The sequence below is a fragment of the Lissotriton vulgaris genome, chromosome 5 (assembly GCF_964263255.1).
Source record: "Lissotriton vulgaris chromosome 5, aLisVul1.2, whole genome shotgun sequence".
Classification (NCBI taxonomy): domain Eukaryota; kingdom Metazoa; phylum Chordata; class Amphibia; order Caudata; family Salamandridae; genus Lissotriton; species Lissotriton vulgaris.
In genome coordinates, this window is record NC_141693.1 from 305,572,746 (window position 1) to 305,589,232 (window position 16,487).

The 16,487-nt window shown below is 48.2% G+C and overlaps 1 protein-coding gene across 2 annotated transcripts in view; it reads right to left on the bottom strand.

The window, feature by feature from the left end:
* CFAP74 (cilia and flagella associated protein 74) overlaps window positions 1–16,487 on the bottom strand; it is a 1,279,283-nt gene that overhangs the window by 644,630 nt on the left and 618,166 nt on the right. The gene's annotated exons all lie outside the window — the stretch shown is intronic.

Here is a 16,487-nt window from a genome sequence, read left to right on the forward strand (position 1 = left end):
GTTGTCCGATTGAACGGTGCACTGCCGTTGTTAGCCCTTTTGCGAAGATTTCGGGATGAATCATCCGAAGAGGAAGTGTCCCCTTTGGTGGATGTGTTGTTATAAGGTCGTTGTTGTCTCCTGGCTGCATATATTTCGGCCCAATTATAAACTTCGACTAGCTTGTAATCGACTGTGTCTCTTTTGAACTTCCTCAGTTTTCTTTCGTTAATTTCTTTTGTGTATTTGTCAAGTTGTAAATTGACATCCTCCAATGTTTTATTCAACTCTTCAGGTGTAAGTTTACTACTGAGTTCTTGCTTTAATTGGGAAACTTCACCTTCTAGTTCCTCAAGTAATTTTGAAAGTTCTTCACCAATCAGAAGGATCAAGTCAAGCGAACATTTATTTAAAATTCCATACCATTTTTCAGTAAAACATGGATTATTTTTGCATTGAGTAGATTTCAAAGGGATGCATACGCCCCTGGGGATTTGCTGAACCTTATGATATCTGATTAAAGTGCTCGCATGCAACCGCTGGTTGATTTCCCTCTAGGCTGCAAATAGTAGCTAACGGATGTTAGACTTTACAGATCTGGTACTGGATGAGATGCATTCAGGCTCCTGAATAAGCGAATATATTCTGTTTGTGTCTTCTAAAGAGAATTCAAACATGTCTGCTTTGTTGCTTGTCCGATTAGCAATGTCTGTGTAAGACATGTTTATTTGGTGGGTGCTCGCGGTGTGGGCAGAAACAGAATAAAGATAAAAAGGAAAACCGCTGCACTCCTTCTTAAACCAAATTATCCACAGGCAATATAGTATGTTGAGGTTTGGGTGTTCGAGATGTTCACCCCCTGACCATGAGGTGCTGGACTAAGAACCTGGAAAGTGAACCTTATGCAGTGTAAGGTAACAATCTCGAATCCTCCATGTGCGATGAAATCGCTTTGTCGATAATCACAAAATAATCAAGATGTACTCCGGTGTATTTGGAATTTATTGCAACGGGTATTCGTCATATGAGGAACCGTTTATAACTGATACATTTGAATCCGGAAATGGATGGAATCCATATTAATAACGAAGTTCCAACATAGAAGAATCCGTAAACTCAATAACAGATGCGTCCCCAATGCATTTTGAGCAAAGGCTCTTCTTCATGGAAGAATTCTATAAGAAAACCAAAATGACAAAGTATATATCGCTATTCAGGAGTTTAAGAAGGAGTGCAGCGGTTTTCCTTTTTATCCTTTTTAACTTTATTTTATAGATAGAGATAGATAGATAGATAGATAGATAGATAGATAGATAGATAGATAGATAGATAGATAGATAGATAGATAGATAGATAGATAGATAGATAGATAGATAGATAGATAGATAGATAGATAGATAGATAGACAGGTAGATATAACCTTGTTAAACACCAAAATGCAGTCACTCAAAGTGATTTTACCCAGTGAATGAAGCTGGCTGACCCCCCCTCCGCCCCACCCCATATTGTAAGCTTTAATGGGGTGAAGCAAAATGTGAATGGCACCTCAACAGACCAAAGGATGAAGACAGCTGGCTGAAAGCCCTTTTATATATGCTTATTATACATATTTCTTTAAAATAATCAAAAAGTCTTGGCTTATGCGGGACCTAAAAATTATGCTGAGAAGTGCCAGCACAAAGCCCGAGGGCGCTCTTCTCTAAACTCGTGGTAGTGCAAATAAATTAATAAAACATGCACTCTCATCAAGGTGTAAACATGGCTCTAGAAATTGTTGTTAACAAAGCATGAAATCCTCTTCGGGAAACCATATGGTTTCCGTCTTTTTTCCAAAGTTGTAAGTATGTAAATTTCCACTGAGATGCTGTTTTCGCTTGTTTTTTAATAGGATGCCCACTTCAAAGAGAGTTTTTTAGGTCGAGCCTGGGTAGCGCAAGGACTGTGCTGTCTTGGGGTATGTACTTGAAGCTCCGCCCACTCACCGCCCATATTGTCATCGGCTTGTGTCATTGTCCTTTGTAAATGAAGGCTTCTGATTCATTATTAGGGCTGTTAGTCACTCCTTAGTACCGTCTTGTCTTCATTTCTAACCTCCCATGAGAACTGGCCCTCTTACTTCATTTGTTACATGGTACGTCTTCTTTAGTCAGTAAGCACTATTTTCTTTAATGAATTATTCTTACTGCAGGAGGGCAGGAGAGTCTCTCATGCGCAGTTGTGACCACCGGCTTGTTAATTTGAATCGCAGCAAACGTGGAGCTCTTCAGGGGCCAATGGAGACAGAAGGGGACAACTCAGCGATGCCTTCAAGCACATGAAATGCAATAGATCTTACATTTGCAAGAGTTCAAGCTATTGGCATTGTAAATGACAATGTCTTTTATTTATGTTTTAAAAACCACAACATAAATAAAAGGCATTGTCATTTACAATGCCAATAGCTCAAACTCTCGTAAATGTGAGACCTATAGCATTGCAGATGCTTGTCTTGTTGCAGTTGTCGCCACTCTGTTTCACAAAGTAATCAAATGTTGCATGCTCCTGGGCTATGAGGGCTATGGAGTCTTCCCCCTCACACTTCGCAACATACACAGTCAGTGGAGCAGGTGTAGTTAGCCCACAGCAAGGTCTGGAGAGCTGTAGAGTAGTAGTGCAAGGGTATGTTCTCTAGCCCGCCTCCTATGAGCGCATGTGCAATACTTTCAGCTCATGACTTTCCTAGGCAGCATAAACCAACAGAGGAACACGGCACCACCATCCTTAGTAAGTGGACTGAGCCAACAGCGCAGCAACTTTTAAAATATTACATCAAAAGTAGGGCCTAAAGAGAACACATCATTTTTAAGAGCTGCCGCGGAAGATGACTGCACACGGTGCACGATATACAGTGATCACTCTTCCAGTATCCGCTCAAAGCATGTGCAGTGGCAGACTGTACAGAAGCATCGGCATTATGCAGGGACAGTGACAGACTCCGTACACACTAACTAGACTTGTGCACTCACAGGTGGAAACTGGAGTTGAGGCAAATGGAAGGAGTGGGATGTTTTCCATCTGTAATGATATGATGAATGGTGACTGTAAGATGGGCTGCTAAGACTATGTCGCCGGTTCATTGCAACCTGCAGTTGGTTGAATATTACTTTGAGGCTCGAACATCTCATTACCAGTTACTCTCACGGACGGTGCATTGTACGTGTGTTCCTGCTGTAGCAGTCCCATTACAGGGGGCTTCCTGGCAGACAAGTAGGAAGTGCCTGATGAACCTGCTTCCAAAATGGGTCTCCGTCCCTCCAGTCCTCTCCCCTCCCTCTCCGAGATTTGCGGTCCTTGCTTCATACACCTTATGAGGCACAAGACTACATAAGGTATTTCCCTCCTACTAATGTGGGAATGGTGTATCAAGAGGCTTGCAGGGGCGGATCTCAAATACCTGGACAGTAACCAGATGCCCGACAAGGCAAGGATCTGTAAACAATACACAGTGTTCTAAACCGCGATCTAATTTTTAAAAGCAAGCCAACTTGTTGATCATAAGGGGGTGCAATATGGTTTTCGCATTTGAGGTCAAAGACGAACCCTTCTGTGTGGTTATGAATTCTTTGCAATTTGTACATCATATAATAGATGCTATCCAAGGACTACTGTAATCATTTGTGGGAATATGAGTAAAGGAAAGAAGCCTTGAAGAAACAACAAATGGTAATGGTTTTCATGATTGGGTTCAGACCTGAGTGGACGGTGAGGTTGCCGTCAAAGAAGACACCAAGATTGCAAACTTTCTGGGCTGGTTTTGGGTAAGTTCTTGACCTGATGATGAATTTGTGACCTTCTCCTAATTCCAAAACGATCTGCGTTTCACCAATTTACATCATAAAATAGATACTGTTGCCTTCCAAGATGTGCACCACTGGTGACTTATAAATACTGAAGACTCAGGGAGAAAGAAAGGAACCATGGGGGACCCCACACGTGATGGGATGAATCACTGATTGCAGGGATGTTTCTATGCATGGACAATGAGAAATAGGTCTGTACTTTGAAATGACCTCTTGGTCTGCAATTAATTTTCCATGGCATTCCTATGAATTTACACTTTTGAAGACCTCTCCAGAGGTAAGCAAGACACTGATGAGTTGCATGATGATGGAAAACGATAGATAGGAGGGACAATTTAACAACATCAGAGTTAATGATTTCAGAATTTCTGAAGGCTGATAAACCTTGCTGAATGAAGATTCCGGGAATCTCGAGATAAGCTGTATCATCATGTTTTTTCGGTTGCTGATTAGCCTGAACCACCTCAAAAGCTTCTGGACCTGAAAAACAGGATCATGCACTCAATCCCTGTTTCTCCCTAGGTACCACCACTGTAACATGATATAGCAAGCAGGTAATAGATAACCCCTAGACAGAACCATGCTCTTATTCCAATAATTTTATTTTTGAAAATCTTTTTTATTAGCAAATAAGCAAGAACAGATACAATAATTCCATTGTAAGTATAAGTTCCATGTTCTGCAGTTCACATATACTAGCAATAGTGAGTTATGTATCAAACATTTTCATTTTTAGTATATTCCCAACGATTCCTTCGTAAACTCCCCCCTCCCGTTCACTCCCTCCCCCGGCACTTACTTTTAGACACATTAATCATTCATAGTACGCGACTCAGCTGAGCATTTCTAATTCACAATCATTTTTCTGTCACAAACCTATATAGGACTATATACAATATGGTACATATATACTCTTCGTACGTTGCACCTAGAACTACTCTCACCCACCGAAGCATGGGTTGGTATTAAGTGTAGGGGAAGTTCCACATACTCCGAGTACATCACCCTTCACCTTAACTATCAGTAGTTGATAAATTAGATGCAGTGTCGCCACCTGTATCGAAAGCTTCCAACATAGCATTCCAATTTAAGGACGTTAGGGTCTTCCTGAGGCCCCTACGCTCTTCGCGCTGCAGTGTCGAACCCTCTGCCTTCCCCCAGCGCACTACTTCTGCCTTCCACACCTCTGGGTCTGGCGGTCTAACCGACTTCCATCTCATTGTAATGGTACGCTTGGCAAGTAGCAGGGCTAGATCAGTAAAACGTGTAGCTACGCTTTTTTTCAGTTCAGCAGGTCCCAGCCCCAGTATGGTATATTCCACAGAGGCGTACGGTTTAGAAGGAGCCAGTTTAAATAAGGCATCATGGACCGTCTTCCAATAGTACCCCAGTTTTAGGCAATTCCATATCATATGCAGTAGTCGCGCATCGTCTGCGCCGCATCGGGGGCATGTGGCAGCTGTGTTAGGGAACATTGCGTGTAAGCGATGAGGTGTGAGGTACGCCCTGTGCAGGACCATAAGTTGAATGAATTTAAATTTCGGATTCCTCAACACTTTCTTTGGGAATTTGATGATTCGTTCCCACTCCTTGTCCCTGACTGTTCACCCTATATCACCTTCCCATTTGTCTCGCAAAGGTTGTAGGGAGGTTGACCTCCCCGTTCTTATACCACTCGTTATCCATTTCGTCAGGTGACTGCCCGAACCCATGAGGTACTGCATTGTGAGAAGCGGGTTCGTGGGTGGTTCCTCTCCGTTCGGTGCCCATGTCATTGCAATATAACGTCGCACCCCTGCAGGTAAGAGAAACAATCCTCCTGGGGTATGATGCGTACCGCGGAAGTCCTCAAAAGACATAACTAGGCCATCCGCAAACAGATCCCCCACCTGTGTCACTCCCGCGTCGTGCAACGCTGTGAGTATCTGATTCAACAGCGGGCCCGTTCCCATCGGGAGCCCCAACAGTGGGATCGTGGGGGCGTAAGAGGACGTGGGGGTCGTGTATTTCACCGCCCTCCTCCAGCAGTTAATTGCAAGCCTAAGCAGGGGCGGCGTCAACTTAGGGATCTCCGCTCTTGGCAGCAACAGGGTGTGGATGACCCCCCTCTCCCAGTCTGCCTCTGACATGCCAATTTCGTGCAGGTTGCGTCTCGCCAACCAGTAGGCCAGCCACTGCAGTTGACAGGCATAGGACCCCCATACCGCCGCCGCTGTAGGAAGCTGCAGCTTAGCCAGACCAATGCGTCGCAGTCCCAACCCCCACACCAGCTCCGTAAGCATGGTATTCAACATCCTAAACATGGGAGCGGGGACCACGAAAGGCAGGCTCGTGAAGTAATAAATAAGACGGGGTAGTACTACCATCTTAGAGATGGCCACCCTGCCCGCCACCGACAATGGCAACGTGGTCCAGAACTGTACCTGTGATTTCAGGGTTGTGATCACCCTTCCCAGGTTGCCATCGATCATGTCACTCACCCCTCTGTATATCTGTATCCCCAGGTATCGGAAGGTCATCTCCGCCACCTGGAAAGTATGTGGTGGGAAGGGCAACCGTGTAGTCGCCCCAGAAGCGTTGAAGCAGAACCCATAGGACTTAGGCTCACTAATGGTGAGTGTGAGAAGTTGGCCTGATATGCAGTGCTCACTATTCTAGTGATCACTATGTATCAGTCCAAACAACCCTTATTGATGATTGGTTGTAAGTCAACCTTATAGACCAGCTATCCTAGTAGCATGGATACGAGCAGTCTTCGGGCTAAACTCTAGAGGGCGTGTTAAGCCAGCTGTTATACCATCACATATACCCCTTGAACACCAAGTGAAAGGATACCACACAAGTGTTATGAAAATAAACAGTGTATTTATTTAGATCACAACAGCCCCGTACTCTTTATGAGGACAGGGTACTAAGCACACAACAAAACTCTTACGAAAATACTTTAAGTTGCACAATTTACACAAATGCCCGAGGGGCACGGAAAACCATATACTATGAAAGTGGAATGCAAAATTACTAGCAGGTAAGTACTGGACTAATAGGCTTTGGAATCGCTGGGACTACGTTACTGAACCTTCAGATTACTAGTAGGAGGCCTAGGGGACTCGGGTGCAGAGTGTGCACTCTCACACGGGATGCGGGACAAAGTCTATGGAGGCTAGTAAAAGCAAAGTTAGTGTTCTCGGGCGAACCCGACTAGTTAGGCTGAAAACGAAAGTGGATCTGGACCCTTGGATAGTGAGGCTATGCTGGGGCACCGAAATGCCGAAGTTACCTAGCCCAGGGGCTGCGGCTGCATAGGTCTGGAAAGACGTCGGGAATCCTCGTTGCAGTCTATGGAGCCTGAAAGAAGAAGTTGCTGGCAGGCGACCAGTGAAGATTGTTCGGTGGATCCAAGCCTGGATCGAAGAGGGAAGACACCTGTAAGCAGAGGGGACCAAGTTCTGAATCACTAGCCAGTGATTAGATGGGCACCAGGATGGCACCGGATGGAGTCACCTCGACCAGGTGAGTGGGCGACGCTGGGCTCTGCAGTTTCACGGACCAGGAGGCGTTGTCGGCGACCAGGATGGAGGTGCGAGCTGGCCCACGATGGTTGATGCTGTTGACGTCGCTGGACCCAGGATTGGGGCAACAAGTCTTGGCAAATTCAAGCCCACGCGGTGGACCTAAAATGGCGTCTGGAGTGGACCAGGAGGGTCCGGGGTGCTCCTCTTTTGGAAGGGAGCAGGAGCCAGTCTGGAGCAACCAGACTAGCAGTGGTGATGTCGTCGGTCGTCGTCGGGAAGGCCACAAGCCAGCGGGCTAGTAGCCAGACAACGCTGTGAGCAGCCAAAAAGCAGAAGGGCCCCACGCAGATCTCGTGGATGCTGGGGGGCTGGTCTTCGGTGCTGGAGCTGCTCAGGGTCGGGGCTTCTCGGACCCCAAAGCACTCACCAGAGGATCCCTCGGCGGTCGTGCTGGATAGAAGTCGTGCAGTTCTGAAGATGGCCGGTCCCTCGAGGTCTCGTCGCACCTACGGTTTTCAGCTTAGCTGTAGAGGTAGGTAGAGGTCAGAGGTGCCAGGGAAGCCGGGTCTCGTCGTGCTGGTCAGTCGGATTCCGGAGGAAGGACGTGCAGCAAACCGCAGTGTTCTTGGATGGTGCCTGCGGGTGCAGGGTGACTACTCCTTAGTCACAAGGGAGAAATCTTGAGAAGAAGTCGAGAGTTCCTTTCGTAGAAAGTAGTTTCTTGATTCAAAGATGATCTAATTTGGAAGGGTCCCGCTCCTGCCTTTATCCTAAAGAAAGGGGTGGGTACACGACTAGGTCCTGCCCTAGGGGTGGGACCAGGAAGGGGGGTGGTTACACCCCTCTCCCATGCCGGACTTTCCCCAGCTCAGGGGCTGGTGTGCCCCTGGAACTGGTTCTAGCCGGCAGATGCGTAGTGAGCACCGGGGTGCCACTTGCAGTCACCTTCCTGTAAAGCCCTGCCTACCCAGGATACACAAAACCCTGTCTGGGATGGTGCTAGCACCGCCCCTGACAGGAAACCCTTTGTCCAAGCTCCCCTCGCTGGAAGGACTCCCAGCTGCAGGGGGTCAGACTTGTGTCTGTGGTGGCAGCATCCATTTTGTGATGCTGAGGCTTGAGTTAACTTTAACCGGGGCTCACAGTTACATACATGTCGTGTCCCTCTAGAAGGGTGGAATGCTAACCCCGTCGCCAGAATTGGCGAGGGGTTAGTATTCCAATTCGTATGACACCTTACTCGACATGTTTTGATAAAGCGATACCAAAGATAGCATTTAACCGCGAGGTTTATAATGCACTTAAGAGTATATGGTATGCGTTATCATGGAACAGCTATTAGGACTTGGCTCCGCAAGCTGCAAACGGGCTCAGCTCATGCCAGAGCACCATCTCACACGATTCCGAGCACTCTGCCTTCAGGATTGTCAAGGCCTGCCATAGGAGTGACTGATAGGAATCTGTGTGTCCATTTTAGGGTTAGATATAGGTATACTATATCTAAAGCAAAGGGTGATTACACCACCTTGCCCCAGCTGTCGTGCAGCCAGTTGTGTCAGATTTAGATGGCCAGCCAGGGGTGACATAATACATGCTGCAGCCCCTGGTAGGCCCTGGGTACACCGATGCCCTGAGTGACAGGGTCTGATAAGGTGGCCCAGTACCAATTGGTATATGCACCTACGGTACATGTTGTAATTTAGTGAGAGAACAGCTAGGCTGTGGGTCTGATTAGCAGGCCCACAGCCAGAGAAAGTCGTAAACCAGTGAAACAAAAGCAAACAATCTGGGTGATCATAGGATTGCAGACCCTACTTTCCTACATGACCCCCCCCCCCCCAAACTTTGGGACAATAAACTAACCTTGACCAGGTGAGTCTTCTTGCTCTAAGTGGAAATACCTGGAGAGCCCATCTGCATTGCCATGATCAGTGCCAGGTCTATGCTCCACTGTAAAATCCATCCCCTGTGGGGAAATGGACCACCTAAGCAGTTTGGGGTTTTCACCCTTCATCTGATTTAGCCACAAGAGGGGCTTATGGTCGGTCTGAATCTTGAAATGAGTGCCAAACAAGTATGGCCTCAGTTTCTTCAGGGCCCAAACCACAGCAAAGGCCTCCCTCTCAATAGCTGACCAATTTTTCTCTCTGGGGGTCAGCCTTCTGCTTATAAAAGCAATGGGCTGGTCATTACCATCAAAATTCAGTTGAGATAAAACAGCTCCCACACCCAACTCAGAAGCATCTGTTTGGACAATGAATGGTTTGGAGTAGTCTGGACCCTTTAGGATAGGTGCTGTGCACATGGCCTGCTTTAGGTCATCGAATGCTTTTTGACAGCTTGCTGTCCACTGAACTTTCTTTTTACTTGTCAGTTCATTAGGTGGAGTCACAATTGATCCATCATTTCTGACAAACTTTCTGTAGTAACCAGTCAGGCCCAAGAAAGCTCGAACCTGAGTCTGGGTAGTTGGAGGAGCCCAATCCCTGATGGATTGTATCTTGCTCTCCAGTGGCTGAACTTGGCCTCCACCTACAAGGTGGCCCAAGTATACAACCTGTGTCTGCCCTATCTAGCACTTTGTGGCCTTGATAGTGAGACCTGCTGCTTGCAGTGCCTCTAACACTTTCCTCAGGTGGACCAGGTGAACCTCCCAGGTGGAGCTAAAGACAGCTATATCATCAAGATATTCTGAACGGAAGTCCTCCAGCCGAGTGAGAACTTGATTCACCAGCCTTTGGATGGTGGCAGGTGCATTTTTCAGACCAAAGGGCATTACCACAAATTGATAATGTCCACCAGGGGTTGAAAATGCTGTCTTGGGCTTGGCATCCTCAGCTAACCTGATTTGCCAATACCCAGCTGTCAGGTCAAATGTACTTAAGTAGTTGGCAGAAGCCAATCTATCTATAAGCTCATATGCCCTTGGTATTGGGTGGGCATCAGTCTTAGTGACTGCATTGAGACCTCTGTAGTCTACACAAAACCTCATCTCTTTCTTACCACCCTGGGTGTGAGGCTTTGGCACTAGAACTACTGGACTAGCCCAAGGGCTATCTGAGGGCTCAATGACTCCCAGCTCCAACATTTTCTGCACTTCTGTTTTGATGCAGTCTCTAACATGATCAGGCTGCCTGTAGATTTTACTCTTGACTGGCAGGCTGTCACCAGTGTCAACCTCATGGGTGCACCAATTGGTTTGACTGGGTGTCAGAGAGAACATATGTCTGAAGGATTGAAGAACCTGTTTACACTCCTTCTGTTGATGGTCAGAGAGGCTGCCACAAAAGACAACACCATCTACTGATGCATCATCAGGATTCTGAGTGAGCAGGTCTGGGAGAGGGTCACTCTCTTCCTCCTGTCCCTCATCTGTGGCCATGAGCAAACTCATGTCCTTCCTGTCAACATATGCTTTGAGCCTGTTCAAATGAAGCACCCTGTGGGGGCTTCTGGGAGTTCCAAGGTCCACCAGGTAGGTGACCTCTCCCTTTTGCTCAAGGATTGTGTGGGGCCCAGACCATTTGTCTTTGAGTGCTGCTGTGGCCACTGGCTCCAACACCCACACCTTCTGTCGAGGCTGGTATACAGTCAGGGCAGCCTTTTGGTCATGCCAAGCTTTTTGGAGTTCTTGGCTAGCCTCAAGGTTTTGGGAAGCCTTTTCCAAGTACTCAGCCATCCTGGAGCGGAGACCAGGTACATAGTCCACTATGTTGGTTGCAGGCTTTTTGAGAGGTCTCTCCCATCCTTCCTTCACCAAACACAGGGGTCCTCTTACAGGATGTCCATACAAAAGTTCAAAAGGGCTGTAGCCAACCCCCTTCTGTGGGACTTCTCTATAAGCAAATAAAAGGCAGGGTATCAGGACATCCCATCTACGCCTGAGCTTTTCAGGTAGTCCATGAATCATCCCTTTTAGGGTCCTGTTGAACCTTTCAACAAGCCCATTGCATTGTGGATGATAGGGTGTAGTGAACTTGTAGTTGACACCACATTCCTTCCACATAGCAGTTAAGTAGCTTGACATGAAGTTTGCACCTCTGTCAGAGACAACCTCCTTAGGGAAGCCCACTCTGGAGAACACTCCAACTAGGGCTTTTGCCACAACAGGTGCTGTAGTGGTCCTAAGGGGAATAGCTTCAGGATACCTGGTGGCATGGTCCACCACCACCAGTATGAACTTGTGCCCTGATGCTGTCTGGGGTTCCATTGGTCCAACAATGTCAATCCCCACTCTTTCAAAGGGCACCCCCACCACAGGCATTGGTATAAGGGGGACCTTTGTTGTGCCACCTGACTTACCACTAGTTTGGCAAGTGACACAGGAGCGACAAAACTCCTTGGTATCCTCATTCATGTGAGGCCAGTGAAAGTGTGAGACAATTCTGTCCCAAGTCTTGTTCTGGCCTAAGTGACCTGCAAGAGGGATCTCATGGGCCAAGGTGAGAAGGAAACCTCTCAGAGACAAGGGGATGACCAGCCTCCTGGTTGCACCAGGCTTGGGGGTCTCTTGACTCAGAGTATAGGAGTCCATCTTCCCAGTATACCTTGTGGGCACCTGTGGCGTCCCCTGCAGCCTCAGCAGCAGCTTGCTGTCTGAGGAGTTCAAGAGAAGGGCAGGCTAACTGTTCCTTCCCCAGGTCTTCTCTGGAGGGTCCCCCTGAACCAAGAAACTCAAACTGATCAGGTTCAAGTTCTTTAGGCTCAGTTTCCCTCAGCTCTTTGAGGTCAGCCTCCTCTGAGACTTGATCCTCAACCTGGGGCAAGGGGAAAGGCAATGCCTTAACACTCCTGCTCTTCTTCTTGGAAGGTGTCTGGTCCATTGTTCCAGGATCCAGCACCTGTTCAGTGGGGCATCTTCTGGCCTGTGACCTAGTCACAGCAAGCACATGTGCTGGCAAGCCTAACATCTCCATGTGAGTCCTCTGCTCCACTTCTGACCATTGTGATGACTCCAAATCATTGCCCAGCAAACAATCCACTGGGAGGTCTGAACTAACTACAACCTTCTTTTGGCCATTTACCCCTCCCCAGGAGAAAGCCACAATCGCCATACTATGACAGGAAATCTGTACCTGGCATGGTCTGTCCAGGGTCCACAAAGTTAGGTGTCACCATGGTGACACTGGCACAAGTGTCCCTATAGGCCTGAGCCATTTTGCCATTTATCAAAGGTGTCTGCCTGTATTTGCCCAAAATATTGGGACTGACATCAGGGGATATATCCACATCCCCTGTACAGACAAGGACAGCCTGAGTGAGTGTGCCAACTAAGTTGTCATACCCCTCAGAACCCAAGGTTAACCCAACTAATCCCTTGGGATGTGCACTACCACTGCTGACTGTACTAGGGGGTGCAGTTGCCTTAGGGGCTGCAGTGGCAGGAGTTTGCCCTCCTTTCTTGGTGCACTCACTAAACCAGTGAGTTTTACTTTTACAGTATTGGCACCACCTCTTTGACTGGCATTCCTGAGTCTTCTTCTTCTGGGGAGCCTGACCCCCACCCTCTTTGTTTTGTTGGGGACCTGTTGAAGACTTCTGGTCATTTTGTTCACCTTTTGTATCTTTACCCTTCTGGTCTGCTTTCTTCTGACCACCCTAGTTCTGGCCCTGGTTCTGCTTAACCCTTGTTCTGACCCATCTGTCTGCCTTCTTTCCCAATTCTTGGGGAAAGGTCAGATCTGAGTCAACAAGTTGCTGATGCAACAACTGGGTCTGACAATTGTTTAAAATCTGTTCCCTCATGATCAGATTGTACAATCCTGTATAATCAGTAACCTTACTGCCCAGCAACCAGCCCTCCAAAGCCTTAGTGGCACAATCTACAAAGTCAGACCAATCCTGAGACTGAGTTTTCTGGGTATCCCTGAACAGCAACCTGTACTGCTCAGTGGTTAGGCCAAACCCATCTATCAGTGTACTCTTCAGGACTTGGTAATTGTTAGCATCCTCAGCTCTAGTAGTGAGGAGCTTATCTCTACCTTTACCTTCAAAGGAGAGCCACAAGACAGCTGCCCACTGACTCTGGGGGACGTACTGGACAGTGCAGGCCCTCTCCAAAGCAGTTATCCATTTGTGGATATCATCCCCTTGTTTAAAGGGGGGCACTATCTTACTCAGGTGTCTAGTGTCTAAACTCCTGTCTTTTTCTCTTGGGAGAATGCTGCCACCAGTGAGATCTAACCCACTTAACTTTTGCTCTAGCAAAGGCAAGCCTCTCTTTGGCCAGGGCAAGTTCTTCCCTTTCAATCCTCAGATTGGCTTCCCTCATCTTAGCTTCATGCTCCCTTCTCTTAGGGGATGACATCCCTCTATGAGAAGAGGTCTGAGAGCCATTGGTTCGAATGGATCTATTAGAGCCTCTGGATAGAGACCTAACTCGTCCATTCCCAATGTTAAGTCTGCCTGAGAGTGGCCCTGGGGGTCCCCCAAATCCATTCTCATGCCTACTTAAGTTGGTCCTAGTAAGTCTACTGACTTCTACCTGACCTTTGTCTGCCTCATCCTCTGATAACTCCTCTTCCTCCTCCTCCTCCTCAGCATCATCTGCTGCCTGGAGGGGGTGGTCAGGGTTACTAAAGGGTCCCTCTAAGGGGGCAGATTCCCATCTGGATGAGAAGGATCTGTGTTAGCAGCCCTCCTAGCATCATAAGTCTCTAAGAGACCAATCAGAAAAGGAATGGTAGGGTTGGAACCCTGTCTTAGCTTCCTGGATGTACAGATTTGTCTCATCTCCTGGAAGCTAAGAGCAGCATATCTGGAAGGGACCTGTGGAGGGTCCACAACCACAAGAGGGGTCTCTGAAGACTCTCCGTGGTTAGACATGCTTCTGGTGTGGTGTAAATGATGCACCTACCTACACTATTTGTTTGCCTACTGATCCCTTGCTAAGAGTTGTAGTCAAGATGTGCTAGGCCTTGTTAAACTACAACAGCTTGTTCAGTAGAACTCAGAGTAGTCTAAGCTAAGTTATATGTACCTTATACTTATTTGATCTTTCACAAAGATATTCTTAGGATACATGTGGTAAAACAACAGCAAGCTCAAATCCCAACCGCTGCTCACCAATATGAGAAGTTGGCCTGATATGCAGTGCTCACTATTCTAGTGATCACTATGTATCAGTCCAAACAACCCTTATTGATGATTGGTTGTAAGTCAACCTTATAGACCAGCTATCCTAGTAGCTTGGATACGAGCAGTCTTCGGGCTAAACTCTAGAGGGCGTGTTAAGCCAGCTGTTATACCATCACATATACCCCTTGAACACCAAGTGAAAGGACACCACACAAGTGTTATGAAAATAAACAGTGTATTTATTTAGATCACAACAGCCCTGTACTCTTTATGAGGACAGGGTACTAAGCACACAACAAAACTCTTACGAAAATACTTTAAGTTGCACAATTTACACAAATGCCCGAGGGGCACGGAAAACCATATACTATGAAAGTGGAATGCGAAATTACTAGCAGGTAAGTACTGGACTAATAGGCTTTGGAATCGCTAGGACTACGTTACTGAACCTTCAGATTACTAGTAGGAGGCCTAGGGGACTCGGGTGCAGAGTGTGCACTCTCACGCGGGATGCGGGACAAAGTCTATGGAGGCTAGTAAAAGCAAAGTTAGTGTTCTCTGGCGAACCCGACTAGTTAGGCTGAAAACGAAGGTGGATCTGGACCCTTGGATAGTGAGGCTATGCTGGGGCACCGAAATGCCGAAGTTACCTAGCCCAGGGGCTGCGGCTGCATAGGTCTGGAAAGACGTTGGGAATCCTCGTTGCAGTCTATGGAGCCTGAAAGAAGAAGTTGCTGGCAGGCGACCAGTGAAGATTGTTCGGTGGATCCAAGCCTGGATCGAAGATGGAAGACACCTGTAAGCAGAGGGGGCCAAGTTCTGAATCACTAGCCAGTGATTAGATGGGCACCAGGATGGCACCGGATGGAGTCACCTCGACCAGGTGAGTGGGCGACGCTGGGCTCTGCAGTCTCACGGACCAGGAGGCGTTGTCGGCGACCAGGATGGAGGTGCGAGCTGTCCCACGATGGTTGATGCTGTCGACGTCGCTGGACCCAGGATTGGGGCAACAAGTCTTGGCAAATTCAAGCCCACGCGGTGGACCTAAAATGGCGTCTGGAGTGGACCAGGAGGGTCCGGGGTGCTCCTCTTTTGGAAGGGAGCAGGAGCCAGTCTGGAGCAACCAGACTAGCAGTGGTGATGTCGTCGGTCGTCGTCGGGAAGGCCACAAGCCAGCGGGCTAGTAGCCAGACAACGCGGTGAGCAGCCAAAAAGCAAAAGGGCCCCACGCAGATCTCGTGGATGCTGGGGGGCTGGTCTTCGGTGCTGGAGCTGCTCAGGGTCGGGGCTTCTCGGACCCCAAAGCACTCACCAGAGGATCCCTCGGCGGTCGTGCTGAATACAAGTCGTGCAGTTCTGATGATGGCCGGTCCCTCGAGGTCTCGTCGCACCTACGGTTCTCAGCTTAGCTGTAGAGGTAGGTAGAGGTCAGAGGTGCCAGGGAAGCCGGGTCTCGTTGTGCTGGTCAGTCGGATTCCGGAGGAAGGACGTGCAGCAAACCGCAGTGTTCTTGGATGGTGCCTGCGGGTGCAGGGTGACTACTCCTTAGTCACAAGGGAGAAATCTTGAGAAGAAGTCGAAAGTTCCTTTCGTAGAAAGTAGTTTCTTGATTCAAAGATGATCTAATTTGGAACGGTCCCCGCTCCTGCCTTTATCCTAAAGAAAGGGGTGGGTACGCGACTAGGTCCTGCCCTAGGGGTGGGACCAGGAAGGGGGGTGGTTACACCCCTCTCCCATGCCAGACTTTCCCCATCTCAGGGGCTGGTGTCCCCCTGGAACTGGTTCTAGCCGGCAGATGCGTAGTGAGCACCGGGGTGCCACTTGCAGTCACCTTCCTGTAAAGCCCTGCCTACCCAGGATACACAAAACCCTGTCTGGGATGGTGCTAGCACCGCCCCTGACAGGAAACCCTTTGTCCAAGCTCCCCTCGCTGGAAGGACTCCCAGCTGCAGGGGGTCAGACTTGTGTCTGTGGTGGCAGCATCCATTTTGTGATGCTGAGGCTTGAGTTAACTTTAACCGGGGTTCACAGTTACATACATGTCGTGTCCCTCTAGAAGGGTGGAATGCTAACCCCGTCG